At 42.1% G+C, this 18,363-nt stretch overlaps 1 long non-coding RNA gene across 1 annotated transcript in view; it reads left to right on the forward strand.

Moving 5' to 3' along the window:
* Positions 1-18,363, forward strand: part of LOC139757183 (uncharacterized) — an 89,056-nt gene that overhangs the window by 53,536 nt on the left and 17,157 nt on the right. The window contains exons 3-4 of the long non-coding RNA XR_011714526.1: positions 5,476-5,562; positions 13,367-13,519. This is a non-coding gene — a long non-coding RNA (uncharacterized lncRNA). The remainder of the gene's footprint in view (positions 1-5,475; positions 5,563-13,366; positions 13,520-18,363) is intronic.

The raw sequence follows: 18,363 nt of genomic DNA on the forward strand, positions 1-18,363 counted from the left end.
CTGTCTCCTGCGTTAGCGCAAGGAAACAGACGAAAGAATGGCCCAACCCACCCACATACACATGTAGATACATACACGTCCACACATGCACGTATACATACCTATACATTTCAACATATACATATTTATACATACATAGACATATGCATATATACACATGTACGTAATTCATACTTGCTGCTTTTATTCATTCCTGATGCCACACCTCCACACACGAAATGACACCCCCCCCCTCCCCCCTGCATGCGCGTGAGGTAGCGCTAGGAAAAGACAGCAAATGCCACATTCGTTCACACTCAGTCTCTGTCTGTCATATATAATGCACCGAAACCACAGCTCCCTTTCCACATCCAGGCCCCACAAAACTTTCCATGGTTTACCTCAGATGCTTCACATGCCCTGGTTCAATCCACTGACAGCACGTCAACCCTGATATACCACATCGTTCCAATTCACTCTATTCCTTGCACACCTTTCACCCTCCTGTATGTTCAGGCCCCGATTGCTCAAAATCTTTTTCACTCCATCTTTCCACCTCCAATTTGGTCTCCCTCTTCTCCTCACTCCCTCCACCTCTGACAAATGTATCCTCTTTGTCAATCTTTCCTCACTCATTCTCGCCATGTGACCAAACCATTTCAAAACACCCTCCTCTCTCTCAACCACACTCTTATTATTACCACACATCTCTCTTACCCTTTCATTTCTTACTCGATCAAACCACTTAACATCACATATTGTCCTCAAACATCTCATTTCCAACACATCCACCCCCTTCCACACAACTCTGTCTATAGCCCACGCCTCACAACCATACAACATTGTTGGAACCACTATTCCTTCAAATATACCCATTTTTGCTTTCCAAGATAATGTTCTTGCCTTCCACACATTTTTCAACGCTCCCTGAACTTTTGCCCCCTCCCCCACCCAGTGACTCACTTCCACTTCCATGGTTCCATCCGCTGCCAAATCCACACCCAGGTATCTAAAACACTTCACCTCCTCCAGTTTTTCTCCATTCAAACTTACCTCTCAGTTGACTTGTTCCTCAACCTACTGTACCTAATAACCTTGCTCTTATTCATTTACTCTCAGCTTTCTTCTTTCACACACTTTACCAGACTCAGTCACCAACTTCTACAGTTTCTCACCCGAATCAGCCACCAGTGCTGTATCATCAGCGAACAACAACTGACTCACTTCCCAAGCTCTCTCATCCACAACAGACTGCATACTTGCCCCTCTTTCAAAAACTCTTACATTCACCTTCATAGCAACCCCAACCTTAAACAAATTAAACATCCATGGAGACATCACGCATCCCTGCCACAAGCCGACATTCACTGAGAACCAATCACTTTCCTCTCTTCCTTCTCGTACACAAGCCTTACATACTCGATAGAAACTTTTCACTGCTTCTAACAACTTGCCTCCCACACCATAATATTCTTAATACCTTCCACAGAGCATCTCTATCAACTCTTATCATATTCCTTCTCCAGATCCATAAATGCTACATACAAATCCATTTGCTTTTCTAAGTATTTCTCACATACATTCTTCAAAGCACACACCTGATGCACATATCCTCTACCACTTCTGAAACCACACTGCTCTTCCCCAATCTGATGCTCTGTACATGCCTTCACTCTCAGTCAAAACTCTCCCATATAATTTCCCAGGAATACTCCACAAACTTATACCTCTGTAATTGGAGCACTCGCCTTTATCCCCTTTGCCTTTGTACAATGGCACTGTGCATGCATTCCGCCAATCCTCAGGCACCTCACCATGAGTCATACATACATTAAATATCCTTACCAACCAGTCAACATCACAGTCACCCCCTTTTTTAATAAATTCCAGTGCAATACCATCCAAACCTGCTGCCTTGCCAGCTTTCATCTTCCACAAAGCTTTTACTACCTCCTCTCTGTTTACCAAATCATTCTCCCTAACCCTCTCACTTTGCACACCACCTCGATCACAACACCCTTTATCTGCCACTCTATCATCTAACACATTCAACAAACCTTCAAAATACTCACTCTATCTCCTTCTCACATCACCACTTGTTATTTCCTCCCCATTAGCCCCCCTTCACTGGTTCCCATTTGTTCTCTTGTCTTATGCACTTTATTTACCTCTTTCAAAAACCTCTTTTTATTCTCCCTAAAATTTAATGATACTCTCACCCCAACTCTCATTTGCCCTTTTTTTCACCTCTTGCACCTTTCTCTTGACCTCCTGCCTCTTTCTTTTATACATCTCCCAGTCATTTGCACTATTTCCCTGCAAAAATCGTTGAAATGCCTCTCTCTTCTCTTTTACTAACAATCTTACTACTTCATCCCACCACTCACTACCCTTTATGATCTTCCCACCTCCCACACTTCTCATGCTACAAACATCTTTTGCGCAAGCCATCACTGCTTCCCTAAATACTTTCCATTTCTCCCCCACTCTTCTTACGTCCTTTGTTCTCACCTTTTTCCATTCTGCACAAAGTCTCTCCTAACCTAACCTTTCCAGGCTCACTTACTCTCACCACTTTGTTCACCCCAATATTCTTTCTTTTCTGAAAACCTCTACAAATCTTCACCTTTGCCTCCACAAGATAATGATCAGACCTCCCTTCAGTTGCACCTCTTAGCATATTAACATCCAAAAGTCTCTCTTTTGTGTGCCTGTCAACTAACACGTAATCCAATAATCCTCTCTGGCCATCTCTCGTACTTACATATGTATACCTGTGTATATCTCTCTTTTTAAACCAGTTATTCCCAATCACCAGTCCTTTTTCAGCACACAAATCTCCAAGCTCTTCACCATTTCCATTTACAACACTGAACACCCCATGTACACCAATTATTCCCTCAACTGCCACATTACTCACCTTTGCATTCAAATCTCCCATAACTATAACCCGGTCTCGTGCATCAAAACTACTAACACACTCACTCAGCTACTCCCAAAACACTTGCCTCTCATGATCTTTCTTCTCATGCCCGGGTGCGTATGCACCAATAATCACCCATCTCTCTCCATCCACTTTCAGTTTTACCCATATCAATCTAGAGTGTACTCTCTTACACTCTATCACATACTCCCACCACTCCTGTTTCAGGAGTAGTGCTACTCCTTCCCTTGCTCTTGTCCTCTCACTAACCCCTGACTTTATACCCAAAACATTCCCAAACCACTTTTTCCCTTTACCCTTGAGCTTCATTTCACTCAGAGCCAAAACATATACATACCTATACATCTCAACGTATACATATATATACACATGTACGTAATATGTATTGGCTGCCTTTATTCATTCCCATCGACACCCTGCCACGCATGAAATAACAACCCCCTCCCCCTGCTTGTGCACGAGGTAACGCTAGGAAAAGACAGCAAAGGCCACATTCGTTCACACTCAGCCTCTAGCTGTCATGTAATAATGCATCGAAACCACAGCTCCCTTTCCACAACCAGGGCCACAGAACTTTCCATGGTTTACCCCAGACGCTACACATGCCCTGGTTCAATCCATTGACAGCACATCGACCCCGGTATACCACATCGTTCCAATTCACTCTATTCCTTGCATGCCTTTCACCCTCATGCATGTTCATGGCCCGATCACTCAGAATCCTTTTTCACTCCATCTTTCCACCTCCAATTTGGTCTCCCACTTCTCCCATTCCCTCCACCTCTGACACGTATATCCTCTTGGTCAGTCTTTCCTCACTCATTTTCTCCATATGACCAAACCATTTCAAAACACCCTCTTCTGCTCTCTCACCCACACTCTTTTTATTACCATTCATCTCTCTTACCTGATTATTACTTACTTGATCAAACCACCTCACACCACATATTGTCCTCAAACATCTCATTTCCAACACATCCATCCTCCTCTGCGCAACTCTATCCATAGCCCACGCCTCGCAACCTTATAACATTGTTGGAACCACTATTCCTTCAAACATACCCATTTTTGCTTTCCGAGATGATGTTCTTGACATCCACACGTTTCAACGCTCCCAGAACTTATGCCTCCTCCACCACCCTATGATTCACTTCCACTTCCATGGTTCCATCCGCTGCCAAATCCACTCCCAGATATCTAAAACACCACTTCCTCCAGTTTTTCTCCATTCAAACTTACCTCCCAATTGACTTGTCCCTCAATAAGAATGTAGATCCTTCAAATGGTGAGATGACTGTAGACATCCAAGCAGTTGAGGACCAGGATATAGGTATAGATAAAGGTTTCCTATATATAATCCTTATTATATGATTAACATAAGCCAGCATATCTTAAATGTTGTAAGTAGTCTAGATTTTACATAATGAGGCCATGGTGGTAGATGGTGTGGTGCATAGTGGATGCTGTGCCCCATGAGGTTCACACTTCACATAGCCCAAATGGTAATGAGTGTAGCCTAGAAAATGTATGATGTTGCATCAGTGGTTCAGTCAAGAATTAGAGATGATGGAGAGAGTGGGCCAAGTAGTGCATATTGTGGTCTTTGTTGGGCAAACATTGTTGCCCCGTTGTTGCAGAGAATATCTTACAATGCTGCACAGCTTACATTATGGTATGGTCACAGGCTCAGATAATGCATGGTGTGGCCCAGTTGGTGGATTAGGTTATACAATTCGTTAGATGATACACAACCAAGTCGACATTTGTTTTATCTAATGGTCAGTGGTTCACAACAGTTGCATCGTATCATGCTGGTGTACCTCTGAAGTCATTCAAATATACTGTGATATCGGAAGCTATTATTTGTCCCCATACAGTTGAATAGGACACAAAAGCACCCAAAACACACACACACACACACACACAGACACACACACACACAAATTTTCACAGACACATAGATGAACTCAAGCATGCTTGGGCACATCCAAACTTAAATGCCTCAATATGATTATTATGTAGCAGGGAATATATTCAAGTATTGTGTGTGTGAGGACTTAGGAGTTGAGATCATCCATAACCTGTTGCCAGAATCCCACATTATTATAAGAGTTATGGATACAAACTGTCTTCTGGCTTGTATTAGAATTGCTTTCAAGTACAGTATATAGATAAGGAAATATGAGGGGTGGCCTGATCACATCTTTGGTCAACACATAAACACTATGTTTACATACAGTTAACTAGAAAATCTCTCATCCACTAGGTTCTTCCCATTTAATATTACACCCGAACAAACCATCCTGGCTCACACTTCTTCACCGCCTTACTATATTTTTGTTTAAATTTACCATTGCCTCTTCTTTCACACTCTCTCAGACTGTCACCTGCTTCCGGTTGTTCTTTCTGGAGTCCTGAATTTGTTTTCAGATTAAGAGAAAATTAGTTGAAAGTTCATTCCTTCCTCATCATTGCATTTTCTTTATGAATAATTCATGCCAGCTATAAAAGAATTGAATTACAGTCTTTAAAAGTCTCTTATTACATTTCAGAATTTGGTGAAAAGGATAAGATGGAAGTCAAAAGTATTGGATGCTAATGACACTGACAGCAGAATCATGAAACTTGTACTGTATGAGGTTAGTGGTTTTCTTGTTACATGCTTCTGTATGAAGGGAAAATGCTGGTACACTGACACTTTTAATGGCTTCTTAACCCAGTGATATGGAAGAATGTAAAGAAAGGGCTGGTGATATGTGGAGACCTTATTGTGACTCATTGTACACACAAGTAGTATAATTTACGTCAAACAGTAGATACAGAAGATACACCATCTGGGTGAATTATAGCCATTGTTTATCTAGGCTCAAGGAATCCAAAAGGCTGAACTAAGAATCACTTAGAAATGTTGAAGATTGAGAAAGGTTTTGTGCAAGTGATCACTAGCAAATTTTTTTTACTTTTAGTTGAGATGGCATTTGCAATTGAGGCCCAAATCAAGGCATTCCCATTAACACTATATATATATATCTTTCTTTTTCTTTCTTTTAAACTATTCGCCATTTCCCGCGTTAGCGAGGTAGCGTTAAGAACAGAGGACTGGGCCTTTTTTGGAATATCCTCACCTGGCCCCCTCTGTTCCTTCTTTTGGAAAAAAAAACAAACCGAGAGGGGAGGATTTCCAGCCCCCCGCTCCCTCCCCTTTTAGTCGCCTTCTACGACATGCAGGGAATACATGGGAAGTATTCTTAATCCCCTATCCCAGGGATACTATATATATATATATATATATATATATATATATATATATATATATATATATGGCCAGAGAGCATTATTGGATTACGTGTTAATTGACAGGCGTGCGAAAGAGAGACTTTTGGATGTTAATGTGCTGAGAGGTGCAACTGGAGGGATGTCTGATCATTATCTTGTGGAGGCTAAGGTGAAGATTTGTATGGGTTTTCAGAAAAGAAGAGTGAATGTTGGGGTGAAGAGGGTGGTAAGAGTAAGTGAGCTTGGGAAGGAGACCTGTGTGAGGAAGTACCAGGAGAGACTGAGTACAGAATGGAAAAAGGTGAGAACAATGGAAGTAAGGGGAGTGGGGGAGGAATGGGATGTATTTAGGGAATCAGTGATGGATTGCGCAAAAGATGCTTGTGGCATGAGAAGAGTGGGAGGTGGGTTGATTAGAAAGGGTAGTGAGTGGTGGGATGAAGAAGTAAGAGTATTAGTGAAAGAGAAGAGAGAGGCATTTGGACGATTTTTGCAGGGAAAAAATGCAATTGAGTGGGAGATGTATAAAAGAAAGAGACAGGAGGTCAAGAGAAAGGTGCAAGAGGTGAAAAAAAGGGCAAATGAGAGTTGGGGTGAGAGAGTATCATTAAATTTTAGGGAGAATAAAAAGATGTTGCGGAAGATGAAAGCCGGCAAGGCAGCAGGTTTGGATGGTATTGCAGTTGAATTTATTAAAAAAGGGGGTGACTGTATTGTTGACTGGTTGGTAAGGTTATTTAATGTATGTATGACTCATGGTGAGGTGCCTGAGGATTGGCGGAATGCGTGCATAGTGCCATTGTACAAAGGCAAAGGGGATAAGAATGAGTGCTCAAATTACAGAGGTATAAGTTTGTTGAGTATTCCTGGTAAATTATATGGGAGGGTATTGATTGAGAGGGTGAAGGCATGTACAGAGCATCAGATTGGGGAAGAGCAGTGTGGTTTCAGAAGTGGTAGAGGATGTGTGGATCAGGTGTTTGCTTTGAAGAATGTATGTGAGAAATACTTAGAAAAGCAAATGGATTTGTATGTAGCATTTATGGATCTGGAGAAGGCATATGATAGAGTTGATAGAGATGCTCTGTGGAAGGTATTAAGAATATATGGTGTGGGAGGAAAGTTGTTAGAAGCAGTGAAAAGTTTTTATCGAGGATGTAAGGCATGTGTACGTGTAGGAAGAGAGGAAAGTGATTGGTTCTCAGTGAATGTAGGTTTGCGGCAGGGGTGTGTGATGTCTCCATGGTTGTTTAATTTGTTTATGGATGGGGTTGTTAGGGAGGTAAATGCAAGAGTTTTGGAAAGAGGGGCAAGTATGAAGTCTGTTGGGAATGAGAGAGCTTGGGAAGTGAGTCAGTTGTTGTTCGCTGATGATACAGCGCTGGTGGCTGATTCATGTGAGAAACTGCAGAAGCTGGTGACTGAGTTTGGTAAAGTGTGTGGAAGAAGAAAGTTAAGAGTAAATGTGAATAAGAGCAAGGTTATTAGGTACAGTAGGGTTGAGGGTCAAGTCGATTGGGAGGTGAGTTTGAATGGAGAAAAACTGGAGGAAGTGAAGTGTTTTAGATATCTGGGAGTGGATCTGGCAGCGGATGGAACCATGGAAGCGGAAGTGGATCATAGGGTGGGGGAGGGGGGCGAAAATTCTGGGGGCCTTGAAGAATGTGTGGAAGTCGAGAACATTATCTCGGAAAGCAAAAATGGGTATGTTTGAAGGAATAGTGGTTCCAACAATGTTGTATGGTTGCGAGGCGTGGGCTATGGATAGAGTTGTGCGCAGGAGGATGGATGTGCTGGAAATGAGATGTTTGAGGACAATGTGTGGTGTGAGGTGGTTTGATCGAGTGAGTAACGTAAGGGTAAGAGAGATGTGTGGAAATAAAAAGAGCGTGGTTGAGAGAGCAGAAGAGGGTGTTTTGAAGTGGTTTGGGCACATGGAGAGAATGAGTGAGGAAAGATTGACCAAGAGGATATATGTGTCGGAGGTGGAGGGAACGAGGAGAAGAGGGAGACCAAATTGGAGGTGGAAAGATGGAGTGAAAAAGATTTTGTGTGATCGGGGCCTGAACATGCAGGAGGGTGAAAGGAGGGCAAGGAATAGAGTGAATTGGAGCGATGTGGTATACCGGGGTTGACGGGCTGTCAGTGGATTGAATCAAGGCATGTGAAGCGTCTGGGGTAAACCATGGAAAGCTGTGTAGGTATGTATATTTGCGTGTGTGGACGTATGTATATACATGTGTATGGGGGGGGTTGGGCCGTTTCTTTCGTCTGTTTCCTTGCGCTACCTCGCAAACGCGGGAGACAGCGACAAAGTAAAAAAAAAAAAAAAAAAAAAAAAAAAAAAAAAAAAAAAAAAAGATGTTCTGGAAGGAGGTAAATAAAGTGCGTAAGACAAGGGAGCAAATGGGAACTTCAGTGAAGGGCGCAAATGGGGAGGTGATAACAAGTAGTGGTGATGTGAGAAGGAGATGGAGTGAGTATTTTGAAGGTTTGTTGAATGTGTTTGATGATAGAGTGGCAGATATAGGGTGTTTTGGTCGAGGTGGTGTGCAAAGTGAGAAGGTTGGGGAAAATGATTTGGTAAACAGAGAAGAGGTAGTAAAAGCTTTGCGGAAGATGAAAGCTGGCAAGGCAGCAGGTTTGGATGGTATTGCAGTGGAATTTATTAAAAAAGGGGGTGACTGTATTGTTGACTGGTTGGTAAGGTTATTTAATGTATGTATGACTCATGGTGAGGTGCCTGAGGATTGGCGGAATGCGTGCATAGTGCCATTGTACAAAGGCAAAGGGGATAAGAGTGAGTGCTCAAATTACAGAGGTATAAGTTTGTTGAGTATTCCTGGTAAATTATATGGGAGGGTATTGATTGAGAGGGTGAAGGCATGTACAGAGCATCAGATTGGGGAAGAGCAGTGTGGTTTCAGAAGTGGTAGAGGATGTGTGGATCAGGTGTTTGCTTTGAAGAATGTATGTGAGAAATACTTAGAAAAGCAAATGGATTTGTATGTAGCATTTATGGATCTGGAGAAGGCATATGATAGAGTTGATAGAGATGCTCTGTGGAAGGTATTAAGAATATATGGTGTGGGAGGAAAGTTGTTAGAAGCAGTGAAAAGTTTTTATCGAGGATGTAAGGCATGTGTACGTGTAGGAAGAGAGGAGAGTGATTGGTTCTCGGTGAATGTAGGTTTGCGGCAGGGGTGTGTGATGTCTCCATGGTTGTTTAATTTGTTTATGGATGGGGTTGTTAGGGAGGTAAATGCAAGAGTTTTGGAAAGAGGGGCAAGTATGAAGTCTGTTGGGGATGAGAGAGCTTGGGAAGTGAGTCAGTTGTTGTTCGCTGATGATACAGCGCTGGTGGCTGATTCATGTGAGAAACTGCAGAAGCTGGTGACTGAGTTTGGTAAAGTGTGTGGAAGAAGAAAGTTAAGAGTAAATGTGAATAAGAGCAAGGTTATTAGGTACAGTAGGGTTGAGGGTCAAGTCAATTGGGAGGGGGAGGGGGCGAAAATTCTGGGGGCCTTGAAGAATGTGTGGAAGTCGAGAACATTATCTCGAAAAGCAAAAATGGGTATGTTTGAAGGAATAGTGGTTCCAACAATGTTGTATGGTTGCGAGGCGTGGGCTATGGATAGAGTTGTGCACAGGAGGATGGATGTGCTGGAAATGAGATGTTTGAGGACAGTGTGTGGTGTGAGGTGGTTTGATCGAGTGAGTAACATAAGGGTAAGAGAGATGTGTGGAAATAAAAAGAGCGTGGTTGAGAGAGCAGAAGAGGGTGTTTTGAAGTGGTTTGGGCACATGGAGAGAATGAGTGAGGAAAGATTGACCAAGAGGATATATGTGTCGGAGGTGGAGGGAACGAGGAGAAGAGGGAGACCAAATTGGAGGTGGAAAGATGGAGTGAAAAAGATTTTGTGTGATCGGGGCCTGAACATGCAGGAGGGTGAAAGGAGGGCAAGGAATAGAGTGAATTGGAGCGATGTGGTATACCGGGGTTGACGTGCTGTCAGTGGATTGAATCAAGGCATGTGAAGCATCTGGGGTAAACCATGGAAAGCTGTGTAGGTATGTATATTTGCATGTGTGGACGTATGTATATACATGTGTATGGGGGGGGGGGACATTTCTTTCGTCTGTTTCCTTGCGCTACCTCGCAAATGCGGGAGACAGCGACAAAGTATAATAAAAAAAATAATAAAATAAATATATATATATATATATAATTTATTTATTTATTTTATTTTGCTTTGTCGCTGTCTCCTACGTTTGCGAGGTAGTGCAAAGAAACAGACAAAAGAAATGGCCCAACCCACCCCCATACACATGTATATACATACACGTCCACACACGCAAATATACATACCTATAAATCTCAATGTACACACATATATACACACAGACATATACATATATACACATGTACATAATTCATACTGTCTGCCGTTATTAATTCCCATCGCCACCTCGCCACACATGGAATAACATCCCCCTCCCCCCTCACGTGTGCGTGGTAGTGCTAGGAAAAGACAACAAAGGCCCCATTCGTTCTCACTCAGTCTCTAGCTGTCATGTAATAATGCCCGAAACCACAGCTCCGTTTCCACATCCAGGCCCCACACAACTTTCCATGGTTTACCCCAGACGCTTCACATGCCCAGGTTCAATCCACTGACAGCACGTCGACCCTGGTATACCACATCGATCCAATTCACTCTATTCCATGCCCGCCTTTCACCCTCCTGCATGTTCAGGCCCCGATCACTCAAAATCTTTTTCACTCCATCTTTCCACCTCCAATTTGTTCTCCCACTTCTCCTCGTTTCCTCCACCTCCTACACATATATCCTCTTGGTCAATCTTTCCTCACTTATTCTCTCCATGTGCCCAAACCATTTCAAAACACCCTCTTCTGCTCTCTCAACCATGCTCTTTTTATTTCCACACATATCTCTTACCCTTACATTACTTACTCGATCAAACCACCTCACACCACATATTGCCCTCAAACATCTCATTTCCAGCACATCCACCCTCCTGCGCACAACTCTATCCATAGCCCACGCCTTGCAACCATACAACATTGTTGGAACCACTATTCCTGCTGCCTTGCCGCCTTTCATCTTTCGCAAAGCTTTTACTACCTCATCTCTGTTTACCAAATCATTTTCCCTAACCCTCTCACTTTGCACACCACCTTGACCAAAACACCCTATATCTGCCACTCTATCATCAAACACATTTAACAAACCTTCAAAATACTCACTCCATCTCCTCACATCAGCACTACTTGTTATCACCTCCCCATTAGCCTCCTTCACTGAAGTTCCCATTTGACCCCTTGTCTTACGCACTTTATTTACCTCCTTCCAAAACATGTAAGGTAGAGCTAGAAAAAGACAAAAAAGGCCACATTCGTTCATACTCAGTCTCTAGCTGTCATGTTTAATGCAATGAAACCACAGCTCCATTTCCACATCCAGGCTCCACAAAACTTGGAATTGTTTATCTCAAATGCTTTATATTCCTTGGTTCAATCTATTGACAGCACATTGACCCTGGCGTACCCCATTGTTCCAATTCACTCGATTTCCTGCATGCCTTTCACCCTCCTGCATGTTCAGGCCCCGATATCACTCAAAATCTGTTTCACTCCATCCTTTCACCTCCAATTAGGTCTCCCACTTCTAGTTCCCTCCACCTTTGACACATATTTCTTCTTTGTCAATCTTTCCTCACTCATTCTCTCCATACAACCAAGCCATTTCAATACACCCTCTTCTCCTCTCTCAACCACACTTTTTATTACCACACATCTCTCTTACTCTTTCATTGCTTACTCCATCAAACCACCTCAAACTTTTCGTTCCCAAAACATACACCCTCCTTCGCACAACCCTGTCTATATCCCATGCCTCACAACCATATAACATTAACATATTGGAACCGCAATTCCTTCAAACATACCCATTTTTGCTTTCCAAGATAACGTTCTCTCCTTCCATGCATTTTTCAATGCTTCCAGGACCTTCGCCCCCTCCCCCACTCTGTGACTCACTTCTGCTTCCATGGTTCCATCCCCTGCTAAAACCACTCCCAGATATCTAAAACACTTCACTTCCTCCAGTTTTTCTCCATTCAATCTTACCTCCCAATTGTCTTGTCCCTCAACCCTATTGAACGTAATAACCTTGCTCTTAAACTCATTTACTCTCAGCTTTCTTCTTTCACACACTTTACCAAACTCAGTCACCAGCTTATGCAGTTTCTCACCCGAATTAGCCACCGTCGCTGTATCATTGGCGGACAACAACAGACTCGCTTCCCAAGCCCTCTCATCCACAACAGAGTGAAACCATACTGCTCCTCCCCATTCTGATGCTTTGTACATGCATTCACCCTCTCAATCAATATCCTCCCATATAATTTCCCAGGAATACTTTACAAACTTATACATCTGTAATTTGAACACTCACCTTTATCCCCTTTGCCTTTATACAGTGGCACTATGCATGCATTCCTCCAATCCTTAGGCACTTCACCATGAACCATGCATACATTGAATTTTCTCACCAACCCGTCAACAGCACAGTTACCCCTTCTTTTAATAAATTCCACTGTAATACCATCCAAACCTGCCACCTTGCCAGCTTTCATCTTCTGCAAACCTTTTCACTATCTCTTCTCTGTTTACCAAACCATAAGATTTGTGGGGCCTTGATGTGGAAGGGGACCTGTGATCTTGGTACATTACACATGACAGCTAGAGACTGAGTGTAAACGAATGTGGCCTTTTTTTTTTTCTTTTCCTAGCGCTACCTCATGGTAGGGAGGAATGCTACTTCATGTGAGGCGGGTTGGTGACGGGAATGGATGAAGGCAGTAAGTATGAATATGTGTGTGTGTATATATGCATATGTCTGTGTATGTATATGTATGTGTACGTCGAAATGTATATGTATGTATACGTTGAAATGTATAGGTGTGTATGTGTAGGAGTTTATGTATTTACATGTGTCTGCAGATGGGTTGGGCCATTCTTTCATCTGTTTCCTTGCGCTACCTCACTAACATGGGAGACAGCGACTAAGTATAATAATGAAGAAAGTAATATATGTTTTATATTTATCATACTTAATTGCTGTTTCCCATTTTATTGACCAGCCTGAAGATGTGGTCGAACAGCTTGGTTGACTGTGGACTGACTGCCCTAACCAGGATTCAACCTATGTGCTCAACCCTAGGTGCCCCATGAATACATTACTGTCAGGAACACTAACTGCTATATTACATGGAATGCTCGTCATCATGAGTTGCGTAAGAATACCAGATTTTTAGACATGCAATCAGTTCACCCATAGTAATGGTTAAAAACCCATGGGCACACATTTTACTTGAATGAGGTGAAATACTTTTTTTTCATCTGGATTGTTGATATATGGAATGATTAACCAACCATTTAGAGTGCATAAAAGGAGTACTTTAGATATTTTAAAGAATAGACTTTATAAATAATTTGTTACAGATCCATCATGATTAACATAATTATATGTCTTCATAGTTACATGAAAAGTTCACATTAATTTTTTCTATGAAATGTTCTTGTTTTTGTAATTCATATGCACTTGTTTGTGAGTTTCAGACTTGCTCATCTATTGCAAACAGCTTCAAAAGGACTCGGTGGTATACGTCTGTTTGAATCCCTTTGTATTCCATTTTATGTCTACTTTCGGATATCTAAAGAACTCCACTTCCAGTAGGCCTTTACTATTTAATCATACACCCAAACAATCTATCCTTTCTCACCCATCTCCTCCTCCTTGATACTGTATTTTTCTTCAAATTCACTCTTGAGTCTTCTCCTTTCACACATTTCCAAGGTTATACTTGCCTTTGGAGTTTCTTTCTGGGGTCCAGTATTTGTCTCAAATTTAAGAAGAAATAGTTGAGGTTCATTCTTTCCACATTTCTGCATCTTCTTTTCAGATGATTCATTATTTATTATTATTATTATTATACTTGTCGCTATATCCCGCGTTAGCGAGGTAGTGCAAGGAAACAGATGAAAGAATGGTCCAACCCACCCATATACACATGTATGTACATACATGTCCACACACGCACATATATATATACCTATACATCTCAATGTATACATATATTTTTTTTTTTTTTCCTAAGGAAGGAACAGAGAAGGGGGCCAGGTGAGGATATTCCCTCAAAGGCCCAGTCCTCTGTTCTTAACGCTACCTCGCTAACGCGGGAAATGGCGAATAGTATGAAAGAAAGAAATATATATATATATATATATATATATATATATATATATATATATATATATATATATATTATCCCTGGGGATAGGGGAGAAAGAATACTTCCCACGTATTCCCTGCGTGTCGTAGAAGGCGACTAAAAGGGGAGGGAGCGGGTGGCTGGAAATCCTCCCCTCTCGTTTTTTTTTTTAATTTTCCAAAAGAAGGAACAGAGAAGGGGGCCAGGTGAGGATATTCCCTCTAAGGTCCAGTCCTCTGTTCTTAACGCTACCTCGCTAATGCGGGAAATGGCGAATAGTATGAAAGAAAGAATATATATATATATATATATATATATATATATATATATATATATACCTCTGTAATTTGGGCACTCACCTTTATCGCCCTTGCCTTTGTACAATGGCACTATGCAAGCATTCCGCCAATCCTCCGGCACCTCACCACGAGTCATACATATATTAAATAACCTTACCAACCAGTCAACAACATAGTCACCCCCTTTTTTAATAAATTCCTCAGCAATACCATCCAAACCCGCTGCCTTGCCGGCTTTCATCTTCCGCAAAGCTTTTACTACCTCTTCTCTGTTTACTAAATCATTTTCCCTAACCCTCTCACTTAGCACACCACTTTGACCAAAACACCCTATATCTGCCACTCTATCATCAAACACATTCAACAAACCTTCAAAATACTCACTCCATCTCCTTTTCATATCACCACTACTTGTTATCACCTCCCCATTAGCCCCCTTCAGTGATGTTCCCATTTGTTCCCTTGTCTTATGCACTTTATTTACTTTCTTCCAAAACATCATTTTATTCTCCCTAAAATTTAATGATACTCTCTCACTCCAACTCTCATTTGCCCTCTTTTTCACCTCTTGCACCTTTCTCTTAACCTCCAGCCTCTTTCTTTTATACATCTCCCAGTCTTTTGCATTATTTCCCTGCAAAAATCATCCAAATGCCTCTCTTTTCTCTTTCACTAATAATCTTACTTCTTCATCCCACCACTCTCTACCTTTTATAATCTTTCCACCTCCCACGCTTCTCATGCCATAAGCATCTTTTGCGCAAGCCATCACTGCTTCCCTAAATACATCCCATTCCTCCCCCACTCCCCTTATGTCCTTTGTTCTCACCTGTTTCCATTCTGTATTCAGTCTCTCCTGGCACTTCCTCACACAAGTCTCCTTCCCAAGCTCAATTACTCTCACCACTCTCTTTATCCCAACATTCTCTCTTCTTTACTGAAAACCTCTACAAATCTTCACCTTCGCCTCCTCAAGATAATGATCGGACATCCCTCCAGTTGCACCTCTCAGCACATTAACATCCAAAAGCCTCTCTTTCACGCGCCTATCAATTAACACATAATCCAAATACGCACTCTGGCCATCTCTCCTACTTACATACTTATACTTATATACATCTCTTTTTAAACCAGGTATTCCCAATCACCAGTCCTTTTTCAGCGCACAAATCTACATGCTCTTCATGATTACCATTTACAACTCTGAACACCCCATGTACACCAATTATTTCCTCAACCGCCACATTGCTCACCTTTGTATTCAAATCACCCATCACTATAACCTGGTCTCGTGCATCAAAACTGCTAACACACTCACTCAGCTGCTCCCAAAACACTTGCCTCTCATGATCTTTCTTCTCATGCCCAGGTGCATATGCACCAGTAATCACCCATCTCTCCCCATCCACTTTCAGTTTTACCCATATACTTTTTTACACTCTATCACTTACTCCCACCACTCCTGTTTCAGGAGTAGTACTACTCCTTTCCTTGCTCTTGACCTCTCACTAACCCCTGACTTTACTCCCAAGACATTCCCAAACCGCTCTTCCCCTTTACCCTTGAGCTTCATTTCACTCAGAGCCAGGACATCCAGGTTCCTTTCCTCAAACATACTACCTATCTCTCCTTTTTTCTCATCTTGGTTACATCCACACATATTTAGACACCCCAATCTGAGCCTTCGAGGAGGATGAGCACTCCCTGCATGACTCCTTCTTCTGTTTCCCCATTTTGAAAGTTAAAATACAAATTACATGCCACTTGCCCCTCTCTCCAAAACTCTTGATTCTCCTCCCTAACAACCCCATCCATAAACAATTAACAACCATGGAGACATCACGCACCCCTTCCGCAAACCGACATTCACTGGGAACCAATCACTTTCCTCTCTTCCTACTCGTACACATGCCTTACATCCTTGATAAAAACTTTTCATTGCTTCTAACAACTTGCCTCCTACTCCACATACTCTAAGTACCTTCCACTGAGCATCTCTGTCAACTCTTATCATATGCCTTCTCCTGATCCATAAATGTTACATACATCAGCTGGTGGCTGATTCGGGTGAGAAACTGCAGAAGCTGGTGACTGAGTTTGGTAAAGTGTGAAAGAAGAAAGCTGAGTAAATGTGAATAAGAGCAATGTTATTAGGTACATTAGGGTTGAGGGACAAGTCAGCTGGGAGGTAAGTTTGAATGGAGAAAACTGGAGGAAGTGAAGTGTTTTAGATATCTGGGAGTGGATTTGGCAGCGGATGGAACCATGGAAGCGGAAGTGAGTCACAGGGTGGGGGAGGGGGCGATGGCTCTGGGAGTGTTGAAGAATGTGTGGAAGGTGAGAACGTTATCTCGGAAAGCAAAAATGGGTATGTTTGAAGGAATAGTGGTTCTAACAATGTTATATGGTTGCGATGTTTGGGCTATAGATAGGGTTGTGTGGAGGAGGGTGGATGCGTTGGAAATGAGATGTTTGAGGACAGTATGTGGTGTGAGGTGGTTTGATCGAGTAAGTTATGAAAGGGTAAGAGAGATGTGTGGTAATAAAATTGAGTGTGGTTGAGAGAGCAGAAGAGGGCGTATTGAAATGGTTTGGTCACATGGAGAGAATGAGCAAGGAAAGATTGACAAAGAGGATATATGTGTCAGAGGTGGAGAGAACGAGGAGACCAAATTGGAGGTGGAATGATGGAGTGAAAAAGATTTTGAGCCATCAGGGCCTGAACATTCAGGGAGGTTAAAGGCGTGCAAGGAATAGAGTGAATTGGGACAATGTGGTGTATTGGGGTCGACATACTGTCAGTGGATTGAAGCAGGGCATGTGAAGCATCTGGGGTAAACCATGGAAAGTTTGTAGGGCCTGTATGTGGAAAGGGAGCTGTGGTTTCTTTGCATTATACATGACAGCTAGAGACTGAGTGTGAACGAATGTGGCCTTTGTTGACTTTTCCTAGTGCTACCTTGCGCGCATGCGGGGGGAGGGGGGAGTCATTTCATGTGTGGCGGGGTGCCGACAGGAATGAATAAATGCAGCAAGTATAAATAATGTACATGTGTATATATGTATATGTTGTGTATGTATATATAAGTATACGTTGAAATGTATAGGTATGTATATTTGTGTGTGTGGACGGGTATGTATATACATGTGTATGTGGGTGGGTTGGACCATTCTTTCGTCTGTTTCCTTGCGCTACCTCGCTGGCGTGGGAGACGGTGACAAAGTATAATAAAAACTAAATATAAATTAAATTAGTTTTGTAAAATAGGACTTGATATTAGTCACCAATATTGGAAGTTATTTATACTGGCTGCAAAATCATGAAGTTCCTACAAGGTCAGATTTGTGGCTGTCCTTTTACTTGCATGTTTAAAAGGAAAACATTGTTGAACTGGTGCTAGTAATTGCTTGCACCAAGTTGACCAGCATGAAATGCTGGTCAACATGAGTCTCAAAAGAATGCGGAATTTTACCAGATTTTAGACTTGCAATCATATTTCTCTCATAGTAATGGTTACAAACTCATGGGCAAACCTTTTACTTGAATGAGGCAAAATACCTTTTTCA

Source organism: Panulirus ornatus, chromosome 25, assembly GCF_036320965.1.
Source record: "Panulirus ornatus isolate Po-2019 chromosome 25, ASM3632096v1, whole genome shotgun sequence".
In the NCBI taxonomy this organism is placed as follows: domain Eukaryota; kingdom Metazoa; phylum Arthropoda; class Malacostraca; order Decapoda; family Palinuridae; genus Panulirus; species Panulirus ornatus.